Here is a 15,907-nt window from a genome sequence, read left to right as displayed (position 1 = left end):
CCGCAGATATTCGACCTATTTCAGCATTTCTGAAGGCAGTCTGCAATCATCACACACGGCCCACAAATAATCTGACGAACTGTCACAAAAGAATGTTTAGCAACAAGGGTGATACTCCCACAGCAGCCTGAAATACAAATTGGTAGACATTTGCCTGCAATTTCAGCACCTAATGAGAAAACGTTAAATAAAAATTGAGACTTGAATATACTACCAAGTGTACTCACAAGAGACATCTATTCAAAGCTCTCTTTGACCTTGAAACTACAAGAAAGGTGCTCTTACGCTATCACTGACTTGTTTACCATATTATATCATCCCTTCCTACTATTGTTCAATTTGCTCAGCTTCACTGGGAGTACCAAGATGCCTGTATGAGGTCTGGTAACTGACCTCCTGTATTGTAACGAACATGATATGTGAAAAATGCTTACAGTTGGCCAACAAGATAAGACTACTGTAACAGCATTTAGTGGCAGTAACACTTTTCAAACAGCTGAAAATCTGGTGAGAAACGCCAGAAGCTACAAAGCACTAAGCAAAGACAAGATTTCCTTCCCTAGCCTAGTATTTGGGCCTTAGTATGGTACTGCTAATTTGAAAATATTTTAACAAATGAAAAAAGGAGAAATTCAGCAGTTGGGAATGGATACAAATCTTCAGAAGCCTCTCTAACAGCAACTGACTTGATTTATAAAAATTAATTTAAAGGCAGAATTGGTTACAAACACCATGTTATTCTGTTTTAATTCATTGTTGGGGATCTAAATAGAATAGAAATAGAGTTTATCTATTAAAACAAGGGTTGTATTGTCAATGGTACAGTAGGTTTTATTGTAGTTTAAAATATCTACAAAATCTGATGAGGTAAGTAACCAAAGCACACATATTTCCCTTCACAGCTTGAATCATAGCAGTAGCACAGATCCAAGATTAGAACAATATCACAGTTAGCCCTGTCCTCATCCATCTTTGTCAGCTCCCAAAAAGAAACACTTAAAAGGAATTGGCTCTAGAGTGTTGTTTAAGCAGCAAAAGGCCATTGTGTATTGGTTAAGAGCTACACTCAAGAAATGTACTGAAATAACAGTCCTCAGTCAGAGGCTAGAGCCATGGGTTATTTAATTCACTTGCAAGGTTCAACTAGATTTTTCATTGCTTTAATCTTCAATTTGAATGCTATCGTCCTAGTGAAACAGTGGGGCATAAATTTAAGCAGGCAAATACATGCTGGCTGCAAAGTTAACTGGCTTAGAAAGAATTGTCATTTCTTATGCTATAATAAACCCACCAATGAATTAAAACATGGTTGAAAAGTGCTCCAGGTTTTTATTTAGCATACTATCTTAGGCTGAAAATTACAATGTTTATTCTTCTGTGCCTGTGACAATATTTGTCTCAAGTCCAGTGTGTAAATGCAAATAAGCTGTACATTACAGAATATTGCCCAATAAAGTAAACGTAGGAGTTTCTATTGAATGCTCTGGGCTTAAAATCACAGTGTTCCAATTCCAGAACAGCCCTGAAAGCCCAGTTCAGGTATATAATTAAAGCACAGGTCAACATTGTCACCCATCATGGAAAGGCTTGAGTTGGAAGGGACCTTAAGGACCATTCAACTCCAATCCCTCTGCCATGGGCAGGATTGCCACCCATCAGATCAGGTTGCCCAGGGCCCCATCCAGCCTGGCCTTCAGCACCTCCACGGATGGGGAATGCGCAGCTCCTCCAGGTATCCTGTTCCAGTGCCTCACCACTGGATTTATTTCTAAAATACAGATATGTCAGAAAATCTTCATGCTGCTCTCCAGAAACAAATTTTGCTTAGCTATTGGATAAAATTTCACTGCATTCAGAAGACGCTTGTGGATTTCTCTCTTTATTGTAAGGAAAGACAAACTGCAGCTATGAGATGTATGAGGAACTGAGAAAAAAAAAAAAAAAAAAAAAAAAAAAAAAAAAAAAAAAGCACCTGAGATGAACAAGAATCCTAGAAATGAACTCAAAATATGTACAAAACACATTCACTACTTTCACTTTGAATGCTTTTGTCACTTCACATAACCTGCAATAGAAAGTAATAGCAGGGGGAAAAAGTGGTAGCAGCATGTGGCAATATGATATACCAAACTCTTCTGCATGCAAATTACTGATAAGTACAACTATACATATGTGTATAATGAATTTAACAAAAAAGATTGCATCCTGCAGAATAAAGCCATACCAGAACCTCCCACTAAAACGGAAACTCATTTAAAATAATTCTTCAGCAGAAGTAGCAAAATGTAATCACTTACCCATTAGTGTTTCATTACTGAGGCTGATGTGAGAGTCAGAGCTGTGGAAATAGATTTTTCTATCAATAACTGACAGGTGATACAGTTTTAGGCAGTACTTATACAGCACAGAAAAACATGCTGCAGTAGCAGATAGCAGCTTCTTCCCTTTTAGCCCCACCCTAGCACTTTTGGGATATCTGTCTTAACCTTTTTTAGGTATTGTCTCAGTGTTTTGAGAGAAAAGAGAAAGGCTGATACATGCTCCAAGAAAAGAATGCAATATATTTCCACCTCACCTAGTGTGTGACAAGAGCTGTGGGAAGAAAGTCAGTAGGATTTAGTCATAACAATAAGCTAAAGTGAAGTTAAATCTAAAACCAGAAAATGACTCAGTGATCTGGGAGTAATACCAAAGACATGAGAACTAGAACAAGAACAATGACTTCTCCAAATGTAGAATTAAGAGGTCAAGACTGCAATAACATAAAACAGTAGCAGAGAAGCAAGCTAAGATAAATAGCCCATACGCTATAAGAAAAACGGTTACAGTTCTCTTCCTGCTTCATACTGGCAGATTTCTAAAGTTACCAAAGAACAACTGTCAATTTTCCAAATGCTGGGATTACCCACATTGGCAGTATACTTATATTAACACACAATAAACTCCAGCTTTCACAAAGGACTTTTCAAGTGAGAAAATCCCAAGCTCTTTGTGCCAAGCAGTAACAGACAATTTGGAAATGGTGCCATTTCTCCATGTGACATGGTATTTGAGCCAGTTTTAAAGCATCCGAGTCCCTTATCACAGACTGCAGGGCCAGAGAAGGCTGATGCCACATCTGCTCCACAATGATGAAGAATTGCAAGGAGTCAGTTTCTAGTGTGACTGAGAGGGATATTCACTTAAAGAGCTTGTAGTCCTAGTTCTTGTACCATCCTTTAATGCCATGCATGCAGAATGAAGCTGGAAACAGCTTCCATGCAGTTTATGAACTCTAGAAGTAGATGTTCTCTCTTGCATATTCAAGTGATACAGAAAATCAAACAAGCATGCGTATTTTCACAAGTACAAAGAAATAAGGCTCTGAAAATTCAATGGCTCTATCACAGTTTGCTGCTATTTTCCCCAATTCAAAAGAAACATGGTTCTTTCCTTCACATGGGGTAAAAACACTACAATGAAGTCCCAGAGGAGACATTTACTTCTTAAGTATGAAGTCATAATGGTGGATTTATCTGTGTAACTGCCCATCCCTACAGCACAGATGTTTGAGCTAGCTCCTCTGGGCTGCCTTCACAGTCAGCCTATGGATGTCCAGTGCTGGCAGCTGCTGGTATCTGGACCAGAGTTGTGTAGACACTGGTGAGATGAATCCCATCCAAATTGCTCAATATGAAAATGTTTCTCTCCTTAGAGGGGAAAAATAATTGCGGGAAGGAGAAGAATTAAGGCCTCTACTTGAACAGGTACATCTTCCAAAATTTAAGTGCTGAATTCAGTGGCTGAAGACTTGGGCTGAACTGCTGCAGAGCCCCTAGATCCATAAGCAGACACATGGCAGGTGTCCCAGGGGTACCACTGAGTGTCAGAAAGGCCTCTGAGAACAACTTCCTCTTTGAGAATTTTTCCTGATGTCCCTTCACACCTAAGACTTCTCCCTGTAGCTGCACATAGTGTCACCAGGCCAAGTTTCTTACACTTAGCTGATATAGCACTGACGATCTCATGTGTTCCAATAGCTGCAACAGCATTATGTGTGTGTGGCCCATAACTGACTGGAATTTGAATCCTCTTTATCAATGAAACTAAATGGCACACTGGCCATTTGCATCAGACATTCCCAAAGACCTGCTCAAGAGAATATACTTTTTTTAAAATATTTTTTTTCCCCACAAATCTTACTTTATTTTCCCAGAAAACATCAAAAACATGCTTTCTATATGCTTGTGTATTCATAAGTGCCGTTTTGGGCAGAAAGGCTGCAATGTACTTTCATTTTCTCTTCAGACCTAGAGGAAACAGTGGAAAGTAATACAAAGGGAGGTTAAGTGACTAGTTGGGGTCATTAACAGTCAAAATTTCAAATCTAACTGTATTTTTATTTTTCTTCCATTTCTTTACTTACAAGATACAGACATAGAGCATCCGCAAGATGCTCCACTTTAATCAAGTCCTCGCAGCCCAAAAATAGCAGCGACTCCTGTTTCTTCATCCAGTAACACTTCCTGAATACATCTTCTCCATTCCTAGAAATATTCTTTTCAGCATATGCTTCCATTTTTGAAAATGGTACAAAATGTACCAAACTAAGTCATGTTCTCATACACCTCTCTTTGATTTTTTATTCAACTTAATGCACAATCGTTAATGCTTGCTAGTATTTCATAATCTTTTGAAGACTTCGGGCTGACAAAAAAATGAAAAGCTGCAATAACATTATATCTCTTAACAAAGCCACACAACATAAAATGTTATTTAGAAGAAAAAAAAAAAAAAAAAAGCACATTTTAAGACCTCTTCAATCAATAATTAATATCATGTCTTTGAAAGCACACCTCCTCAGCCCAAAAAAGCTTCAAAGGATGAAACAACAGAAATTTCACATTCAGTCAGCACATGATAACTACACATAAAAATCAAAGAAAATGCACAGACTTCCGTCACATAGCTCTGCTAAATGTTTTTCAAGAAGAGACCATTCTAGGCAGGTAATACAGAGCAACTTTCCCAACAGATTTCACAATCTTCTGCAATGCCAGTCCATTCTTTTTGGTGTTCATAACTAGTATCTAGATCTTTGCTTCTTGACCTGCACAAATGCAGTATGAAGCATCTGACTCCATTTCCTCCAGTGCTTTCACTGCACCCTATAGGAATATTTCCATGCTGGTATTCATGTTCTAAAAATAAATCAAACACATGTCAACCCAAGGACAAAGTTGGAATGAAACATACTTTAATGTAACTAAAGAAGAATATATTTAGCATTTTGCTACTAAGCAAGGATGAAAATAAACTTGTCAACACATAGCTGCGTCTAACTGTGAAGCCCACACCACACTCAATTCTTTCTCTAGCATTTACTGTAGACAAAAGGTGGATTTAGTTTTCCTTTCTTTTTAAAAGCAACTGTTAGTGCTGCTGAACCAGGAAGAGGCTTCTGAATTGCAGCGTGAAGCACTACATCTGGCATCCACTTTTCTATCAATTAACAGTACTGTAGCCATCCAAAGTGCATTGGAGCAGCAATGCGTATTAGGATTCTTTCTGGAATCCTTCCAAAACAAAGCACAGGCATAAATGAGAATTGCCATTTGAAGCAAAGTTGTTTTTCAAATGTCTGCCTATGTTTTTAACATTTTAAGCTACTTATACCTTCGGAATGTGAAAAGTTACAATTATAAATATGCATCTTCATTTTGGGGATCCTGCATCCAGATTAAAACTGAGACTGAAAAGCAAGTATTGTTATGCCTGCTTTATTTAGTCCTTTAAAACACAAAACCAAAAAATGATTCAATCACACTACAGCTTGTTTCTGGTTGTAAGTAATTTAAGGCAAGTGCAAAAGTATCTATAAATTACTATAAATTAATGTTGTAGTTGGCAAACTGCTTTTTAATATGTACATGAACAGAAGGCAATTTAGACTCTTTTGCAAGCAATAACTTAAGGGATAAGTGAAAAGCAAAGACTTTACACCCTTTGGAATCTGTGTGTTCCTGCATACGCCATCAGAAAGATGAGTATGTGGTAGAAGGCAACACAGAGACTCCTGGTCTGAAGGAACTTTCAACTGTATGAAGGGTAACTACTGTGGAACAGGAAAATTTACTCAAATATCCAACCAATACAGAGGTGGACCACTTCAGTATGTCAGTGTTTTTCTCCCACATCCACTCTCAGTTATAGATTTCTCTTATCCACCACTGTAGTCAAGATCAAAAAATTCAGTTCCAATTTTCAGATACATTAATATTTTAAATATTAATGCTAAAAAGGTTGCAATAATCTTTAAAGGAAAGTCATAGTGCCTGCAAAAGGAACAGTTGTGAAGTTGCCCCATTCTGGCAGGGCTTTAGTTGAGCACTAATGGAGCTGTAAAGAGCTTCCTCCTGCTTAATAAGGTGCAATTTAAATCATGCTGCTGCTGAAGTCATACAATCCTGATTAACTTCCTTGGTGTGTAGAAAATTGTCGTGGTTTTGTGCTGTCAATATTCTACAGATCAAGCTAGATATGTTTAAGCTCACTGGAAAATAATTTAAAAAAAAATAAATCTAATATCCTCTGAAGATACAGTGTGGTACCTTCCTATAAACAGTCAAAGTTAAGAAAATCCATTATATATTTCCAAAGACAAGGAACTCCCACTGGCTTCATTTTTCTTCAGGGACCAATACAAAACCTATCAATACAATTTCAGTGTCTTTATGGATTTAATTTCCATCCTTAAATTTATGTGTTCTTAATTTATATTAATACAGACATCTGAAAGTATCTATTGATACAAATTATTACATAGGAGGAAAAAAGGAAAACACTGAACATTAGAAAATATGGAAATACAAGAAATTACTCATTTGCCATATGTATCATATAGACATTTTTAAACAGACAATAAATCTCCACAGATGGAGGTTTAAATCAAGACAATGGAGATTACAGCCTTTTCATGCTGACAGTTCAAAGCAGGGTCCTTCCACAGGCACAATAGTCTGCCATGTTTCATCTTCAAAAAGATATTAATGGCTTTCATGGTAAACATGAATTATTATTAAGATCTTAGGAAAAAAATCCTGGTTATTCAAAAGACTCCAGGATGGTTTGGTGCTTAACTGCTCATTGATCACTCTGTTTCCCAGTTCTTCAAGCTTGATCTGTGCTGCCAGTGTGACACCATCCACTTTCAAAGAGTGAGAACAAATCATCACTTGGTCACAAACCTGAGCCTCAGATGACGGAGATGCTTCTGGGCTCACTGGAATGACAGCCACATAAGTGCTGACAGCCCCATCTCCCGGCCTCCTTAGCACTACCAAAGTGATGGGCAAATCTCTATGGAAGCGTGTGGCATGTATCCCAACTATCAGAATTATGGAATGGGGCTGTTTTTTCTAAAATTCCCATCTTCTACGTGATGTAATTTTCTGAACTATTATAACAATTTCCTTCAGAGAATCCGGCTTCAAATGCAGTTCCCTACACTGGCATAGAAAGTGGGTTTACACGCCTCCTGGGGAAAGCCCCCTGGCACTCTTACTGTTTCTACCTTACTTTTGTTTAAGGAACCATTGATATACCCCCTATTTCTATGAAAAAAAGACAACTCAGAGCTTAAACCAATGGCAAAGCTTTCTACTGAAGCCAAGAGACTCAGAGATAACTTCGCAGAATGCAGGGGACAACCAATGCTCACACAGAACAGCACTTTTCATCTTCCAGCTCTAAAAAAAAAAAAACAAACAAACAAACAACGCAATCTGACTTCTCTGAGCACTATTAAGATCAGTTACAACATCCAGGTACATAAGTCAGCTAAGGTCTCAAGCAGAAAATAATACTGTATCAGGGTTTTCTTGCTCAGATGGTTTGGGTTTTTAAGTAATAATGAAGCAATATGTTTTACTTTCAGCACTCAAATTGCAAAGACATCGTAAGCCACAAATACAGGCAGAGCTGAGGCCTCTTACCAGTTTCACTGAGTTCAGCAACACATCCACACCCCTGCGCAGAGCACTCACCAAGCACGCTCCCTGTGCGTGCACTTCAACAGCAGAAATTGACCGAAATCCGACAGACAATGGCTTTCGGCGAACAGCAAAAGCACGGGAGGACATTTGAAGTTCATCTCCCGACATTTAACTCGATCTACATTTTAGGCTATGCTAGGTACCACTGTCAGCAGATTTTGGCACCGTTTTAACCTTCTCTGGCTCCGAAGCGTCCCGGCCACACACTCGAGATAAATGACGCTGCACGCGAACTCCAAGCGAAAAAAACGAACGCCTGTAAGTGGGAAGTGCCTGCTTGCTCCCTGCGCTCCGGGTGCCCCGCCGGGACACGGAGATGCCGGGCAGCACGGTGGGGCCGGCCTAGCCCGGGGCTACCTACGGCCGCACACCGACCGAGGAGCCGGCGCTCCCCTTCCTACCCCGGAGACCCCCGGGCCGCTCAACGCCTCTGCCCGCAGCTCCGGGCCGCCCTTCCCCACCGCCCTTCTCCTCCTCCTCCTCCCTCGCAGGCGGTGGTGCTGAATCACGGTAGGCAGCTGTTCGGCTGCCTTTTCCCAGGGACAGCGGCGCGGACCGCGAGCAGCGGGGGCGAGGGCAGGCGGCGGGCCGGGGGCGGCGGTTCAACGGCCGCCGCTGCCTGGAGGAGACGCGGACGACCTGTCGTTACCTGTCAGTCGGGGACACGGCGCTCGGCGGTCCTCCCAGGGGGCGTCGTGTGCGGTGCGGAGCGAGCAGCGCCTCACGAGCGGTGCCTTCCGGGGACGCAGCATCCACCCCGACGCCCGGCGAGCTGGGCACTAGCGGGAGGAGGAGCGGGAGGGTACGGCTGGGAGGCCGGGAGAAACCATTCCCTGAGAGGGGGCAGCGCCTGGAGCGGCCGGGAGGGGCGAGGAGGAGCGGCCCTCCACACGCAGGTACGTGCGGGACGGACGCCGATGCGCAGCGAGGTGCCCGCAACGGGGCGGGCGGCGCAGGGCCAGGTCGGAGCCCGCAGAGCGCCGCCGACCCTCCTCCCCGCCCCCCGCGGCTCGCAGTGGGATCGGCCCGTGCTCTGCCCGGGAGCGCGAGCAGGACGGAGCCACGGCAGCGGCGTTCCAGAAGGCGGAGCGCTCGTGTCCCCGCACCGCTGCACTGATTTCCAGCAGTTGTCAGATCTATTTTTTTTTTTCCTTCCCACTTGGCCTGATAACCCACGTGTGTGGAACGGCAGTAGGCCGCGCTGAAAGTCAGTCATCTTCTAAAACGTTGTGCATCCTAGCATTAGACACATGACCTAGGGAGATAGCTGCTTCATTAATAGTAAATAAAATGGAGGGGCATTCCTTACACAAGGATTTTGAAGAATATTGTCTTTAACATCCAGCAACAAAGAGAGCTAACAATAAATAGAAATTTGCTAAAACAACGCAAAGCAAGTAAAGTTGGTTGAAAACGTAATTGTGAGCTTTACGTTTTCTCTCCTGCGTCTTGTAAAGTAAACTGATACGTGAATAGGAACAGACTGTGGGCTTCTTGTAGACACTGGGCTTTACAGACAGAAGGCTGCATGATAAACCCTTCAGGGAACATTGGGGAGATGTCACATCTCTCCTCTGCAGCGTGAAAGTGCAGCTTGTACAGCTGCAGCAACACTCACTTATCACAGATACCGTCTTTTTAATCAAGTTTAATAATAGTTTATATTGTGGCTTTAGTAATATGCAGAAAACATTTATCTACTGCTCAAACCATTGTAAGGCTTATCAAAAAACAAACGGGTACCACTTCTGTCCACTAATGGGTAATCACATAGAAATCTACATAGTTCTTTGTGTTGGTTGGTGTTTGTAAGAGTGGGCAAGAAATCTCATGTAGAAACAGAGGCAATGCAACCCTTGTCTATCTCCATTTAACCATTCTTAGTTTTTCTCACATCCATTACAGGACACTTGTTTGTTTCTCTTTCAGTTTGAGCTGTTTGGGATGTTGCCATGGGCTGCAGATGAAGCAATTTGAAACGCCTGCATTGAATGTAATCTCCAGGTCAGAGCTTGCTTTGGGCCTACATCAGGTCTCTCTGCCCCAAAGTCAAGGCATACCCCTGCGCTAAGTTATATAAGCAGGGCACTGCATGACAGGAAGCTGCAATTAGCTGTAGATTACACCTTCTGGACAAACCTGGAGTCTTTCAGTATAACTGTGCCTCCAGGAAGCAGCTCCAGCCACCTAACTTCCAAGGTGCAGCTCTTCCTTCTGATTCCCAGCAGGGCTGGGGCAGACAGATGCTGCTCTTAGCTGAGAAATTGCCACCTATGGCACAACCTCCCAGCAAATACCAGAGTCTGACCACACAAGTGTTTGTTTCTCATCTCCAGATTCAGAATGGGCTTTTAGTTTGTTTTTTGTTTTTTTGTTTTTTTTCCCCAGAAGCAGATCACATTTTACTTTTTAAAAATGTGAACTATATTCTGAATCACTCAGAGTAGGTAGTGCTCCCCACATCCGAGCTGGAATGTGAGAGCTAACAGAATATTGTAAGCAATTCCAACGGGGTATGAAATACCCATATGCTTGATTAAGAATGTTAAATAAAGTTGCAGCTTCAATATTGAGCTAGTTCAAATATTGAACATTGATGCCCTTTAGATTACACATGCCTGGATAATTGTTGTAATTAGAACTAGCAGTAAGCAATACCTTTTAGGGCATGGAGAACATCTTACAAATTTCAAAAATGAAGAAATAGACAAAACAAACAAACCAAACAACTAAGATTGGAATGAATGTGCTGACTCAAATCTGCATATTCCTATGAATATTTATTTTTCCGACAGTTATTCCATGCAAGGACACTACGTACTTTTGCAGCCTCAGTGTTATAACAGATGAATGACAGAGGCAATCAGATCAATCCTATCTTTTACAGAAAAGCTATTGAGCACAATTCCCACTTCATGGTTCTGGTTACCAGTAGTGACCTCCCTGGATAATCATGGGCACTGTATTGCTTAATATACATAATCCATGTCAAAGTTGGAAAATGTAATTTCTTCATATTACAAAGGAGATAATTACTCCTAAGATCACCAGTATTTGAACAGTTCCAAAAGACACCTGGAAATGGAAACCTTTCTCCTGTCTACTCAAGCATTAGCTTACAGCAGTGCAGTAGGATGCAATAGGAACCTTGTATTTGTATTTTGCCTCTGCAGATGAAACAGGTTGTATCTTCCTGCAGTTAGTGCTGAGGGATGCCAGAAAGCAGAACAATTTGAGATAACAATCTCAATGAAGCTCAAAAGCTTTGAAACAGATCCAGCATGTAGATGAAAGAAGTTCAGCAACTTCGAGTGCTTTCTTCTGTTTGCACAACATTCATCTTTGAATATATTTGCTTAATTTTGCTCTTCTGAACAGGTGCATTTCCAGCTTGCTATAAAGCTATGTCCGAACAATCTGTACTGTCAAAAGCTATCAGTTTCCTTGAGTCTAACTCCAAAAAGCTCTGCCAGTCAAGAAAAAAGGTTCAGCTCAAGTCCTCTTTCTACACCTTTTATTCTCTCATAACTCTCACTAGAGGACTTTTCAACCCATATATATTGTTTGCTTTGAAGAACAACTCCCATTTATTTTATGATAAACCACCTACTCGGTGTGTTAGCAAAATCCATCCAACAATCTCCCAGTAGTACCCACATGTACTAACAGGGTATGCTGTTCCAGGTAGACACTGCCAGCCTGGATCAGCTTCTTGTCTCCTATCACTCCAATTTTCAGACCACTGTCCAGGATATTTTTTTAAACCACACATCATCAAATACAAGCCATAGGCTTGACTGTGTTAATTGCTGCTATAAACATCTTTTATAAGACAAATCAATGTGAATTTACAAGCTGTGGCAATAAAATATTGACACAGCATTTCATACAATAACTTTTTACAGTCCTCACCACTCCGAACACATGGTGTTGAAATTCAGTACTGACATAAGCAGACACCACAGTACCAAACATGTCCATAGACTGCAGTCAACTACACCAAAACTTAATGGGGCCCCTGTCAGTTCAGGCATGTTTTTGAATGGCTTTAAGACACGAGCACTTCTATTTTTAAACACATAAAATATAATTTCAGAGTATCTTTATCTGATTAGTAAACAAAGCTTGGATGTACTCATTCAAGCAGTCTTGTGAAGTTCCCATCTGCTGTCTGAACTGCTTAAGAGAAAGGGAGTCCTAGAACTTCCACAGTTTGGAAAGACTTCTTTATGTAGATCAGCAAATTTCTACCTGCCAGTCAACTAAGTTGATTTGGCCATCAAGGAGATAAAGTCTTCAAAATATCCACTAATTGTTTTTTACCAAAGACTGCCTATGCTATTGCTGGCCTGCAGGCCAAGGTGGGTGTGTGAGCATCTTGTCCTTCACAGCTGGACATGGGAGATAGATCAGTACTTATGCAGTAATATTTACCTAAATGTAGTAAAAGCATAGCCAATATTAATCTGAAAGCTGGATTTCATTACTTAGTGCTATTGGTATGCAATGCATTAGAATGCTGATGTGTTAAATCTCTACTGTCTGCTCACTGATGGAACACAAGGGAAGAAAGAAGCTGCATGGCATGGCTGAGGAGCCAGCCTCACCATACCCGAAGCAAAGTAAGCATTGTGGCAGAGGTGGAAATGGGAAGACAGTTGGACTAGATGATCTTGTAGGTCCTTTCCAACCTTGTGATTCTATGAACTAGCTAATACTGAACTTGCTCAATTGTCTAATTGGCAACTTAGTATTGCAAAGAGAAACCCTTTCAATTTAGCTTTTATCAGAAGCATTTTTAATTACATTTTTGATATGCTCTTTGCCTTTCTAAAGCCATCACTTCCAAAGGCACAATAAAACCACAGTGTCAAATTAAAGTAAGTATGGCTATCACATTTATATAGTCAGCTTTCTTATAATCTTATTTTGTTGTATGTAAACATTAAATCAGTAAATATTTTTTCACAATAGAAAAGCAATATAGAAAACAGGAGAAAAAGCTGTTATTAGAGAATGTTTCAATTTGCAATATATGGACAAAAATAAACAAGTATGGACCATAAAAGCATAGAGCACTCCAAGAAAACATGCAGAAACATGTTCTTTCCTTACAGGTAGGTACAGATGCACAGAATCTGACTGTTCCATCATGACCTACTTTCTCCCTCAAGGTCTGCAGCTTTTTGAAGACCACATGTTGTTCTTCTGATATTTTCAGGGGTTGTCCCAAGCAACCAGATAAAACAGGGACATTTAAAGCAGCCTACCCTGTTCATGCTATAACCTCTGAAACACAAAAAGAAAACAAACTTCATAGAGTGTCCTGCTTACGGAGAAATGTATGGCCTGATGTAGGAAAATAAATGGAATTTTTCACAACTACCTTTTGTAGCAAAGAAACAAGACTGCTATTACTATACATAATGATTTTTTGTTTTGGTTCAGACAGTGGAATATATTAGCTTTGGATACAACAAGTAATATTAACTTAGTTTAGATTTCCTTATAATTTCATGGGAAAATATTCTATGGCATTACAAGTCCAATTTGTGCAAGAAGCAACAGGGACGATGCTACTGAGTGGTTATGACTTATTTTAATTACAGTAGAAAACAGAGACCCCATTCATATATCAGGATCTCCTTCTGATGCAGATGTCCACATATATTTGAAAACACTTAGTCCTGACTAGAGATATGAAATTATCCTCCTCAGAATCATTGGAAAGTGACTCCAAGAGCTCTGCACACAGCAGCCACACAGAGAAGGATACATGTTGCCAAGAAGGTAACAAAAGCACAGGTTCTGTCAGCATAAACAGCGCTTTTTCTCTCCAAACAAAACTTGATACCTTCTTTACTCTGTCCTGACTTAAAAGACTGTAGTATACATTCCCCCATTGAATGAGGCAAGTTCTACATGCTCCTTTCTGACATAACTTTACCCGTTTTGCTTTCTCTACATACTCCAGCACTTGTGGCTTCTTTGTTCTCCTAGTTTACCATTTTCAAAATCTCTTCCACGCTATTTTAGCCCTTAACCATGGTTACTGCGTTCTCCTCTCCTGCAACAGGGTTAAGATGCTCTGTGCTTCCCCAGTCTCTCTCTTCTCCACCCAGAAACTCCCAGCTGCCAGGGGTTTACCACTCTCAAACACCATTGGAACTTTCAGAAGCATTGACTTTCTTGCTCCGGGACTTATGGATGAAAAAATATAAAGCATTTAGCCCCACCTCCAAACAGGTAGTAGATAGGAAAGAAACAACCTCCCCTATCCTCTATAAAGAAAGTATTTTGAAGAAAAGAACAAAACAACCTACCCATTTCTAGTAATGATAAATGTAGAAATAAATTATTTACCCAGGAGAACCATTGCTGATGTGTCTTTTGTGCCCATTCAGATCCTGTCCTGTGCCAAACTCAAAGGAAAGAATATGGCTAATTATACTCTTTTCTCTGCATTTAATCTGTGCAATCTTGTGAAAACATGAAAACAAAGTGTTTTCTTTAAGGTAGCTAAAGTATTAACAGCTTTAAAAACAGAAAAACAACTCAGACCCAGTATCATGGATGGCAAAATGTCTTTTGAGTGTGAAGTAGGACTTCATTTCAGACTTTACAACAATATTTTCCTCCTCAGAAAAGGTTTTATGACCTTTGCCCCAAGTGTATGTGCTCAGGGGATTAGAAATCTTAACTGTGGTCTGCCTGTTCAGTAATGCCCAGCTAAGGCCCCAGCTGATTTAGACATGCCCATGTCCTTACATCCAACTCTATTAGTGAAAATGAGATCTAATGCCCCAGGTATTTGGCTGCAGCAAGAGATGACAGCCATCAACAAAGTGTGCTTCTGAACTGTATTAGTTTTGTGAATTGGTCATAAGTTTGCAGTACAACAAAGGAAAAGAGAAAGTAAATAGACTGGGATGGAAGAGGTGATGAAAGGAAGCAGAAAATGATACAAAAGGAATAAAGGCAGTGTGAGAACAAAGATATATTTTGTTCATATCATACAATAATTTTTATTCAATTAAAAAGTGAAGTAGCCAGAAGGTAAGTATTACAGGGGACAAAATAAGCCGCTGTGTCAAGTAATCTACACGTAAAACTGCAAGGCTCTCAAATTAAAGCATTGCACATGGCCATAACACAACTAAGTGCAAACATTATCCCTAACAGGGTCAGATATCTGTATGGCCTTATATTTTCTACTAAAGACCTTGATTGTCTTTGGAAAAATAATTTGAGAGGAATTACAGCACTGGGAAACCAAAACAAATATTTATATGTAGAGATTTATTGGTTCATATATTACTTGGTAATAGATCTGCCCTTCACACAAAGTAGAATGGAGTTCTTTTGTGCAAATGTGATGATTAACATGGTAATGCCTCGTACCAATTAAAATGCCTTGTATTTCACATTCCCAACAAAAGACCCCTGTTTCACATAGATACAATCTTTTAAGATTGATTTTAAAATCTTCACTGGAAGTAGTACATTTATTTCAACTACTATTAGAAAATTAGTCCAATATTTCAGATATCAAACTGAGTATAAGATCCATCTTGGAAAAAAATGCAGATGGAATTTAAAGATCTCTGAGATAAAAAGAAAATGCTTGAAAACTTTTGATTTCCCTCTTGGTGAACTGGTGATGTAACTATTAGAAACACCAGTCATCCACATCAAAGTATGTTCTGCCAATTGCGTCTCAGATTCTGTAGCTGTGATCAAAAAGATTTTACATTGATATTTGCATTACAACTACTAGGAATAGCCACTTCTTTATGTTTCTGAGGATCAGTACATTCTTGTTGACTAGAGCCATATTTCTCCTCTCTTCAGTTGACAAACATAAACCAAAAATA

The 15,907-nt window shown here is 40.2% G+C and overlaps 1 protein-coding gene across 8 annotated transcripts in view; it reads right to left on the bottom strand.

Annotated features, from left to right (window-relative positions):
- Positions 1-15,907, bottom strand: part of TTLL7 (tubulin tyrosine ligase like 7) — a 71,149-nt gene that overhangs the window by 49,458 nt on the left and 5,784 nt on the right. For 4 of the 8 annotated variants that reach the window (XR_011904474.1, XR_011904476.1, XM_072342940.1 and 1 more), the window contains exon 1: positions 8,683-8,982. The exons of 1 other annotated variant lie outside the window; for it this stretch is intronic. The gene's annotated coding sequence lies outside the window, so the exon portion shown is untranslated. Of the gene's footprint in view, positions 1-2,297; positions 2,339-8,682; positions 8,983-15,907 lie in introns of those variants that run through there. 3 more of the 8 variants (XR_011904475.1, XM_072342944.1, XM_072342941.1) reach the window with 2 other exon arrangements.

This window comes from Excalfactoria chinensis, chromosome 8 (genome assembly GCF_039878825.1).
Source record: "Excalfactoria chinensis isolate bCotChi1 chromosome 8, bCotChi1.hap2, whole genome shotgun sequence".
NCBI lineage: Eukaryota > Metazoa > Chordata > Aves > Galliformes > Phasianidae > Excalfactoria > Excalfactoria chinensis.
This window is presented reverse-complemented; position numbering and strand designations above follow the sequence as displayed.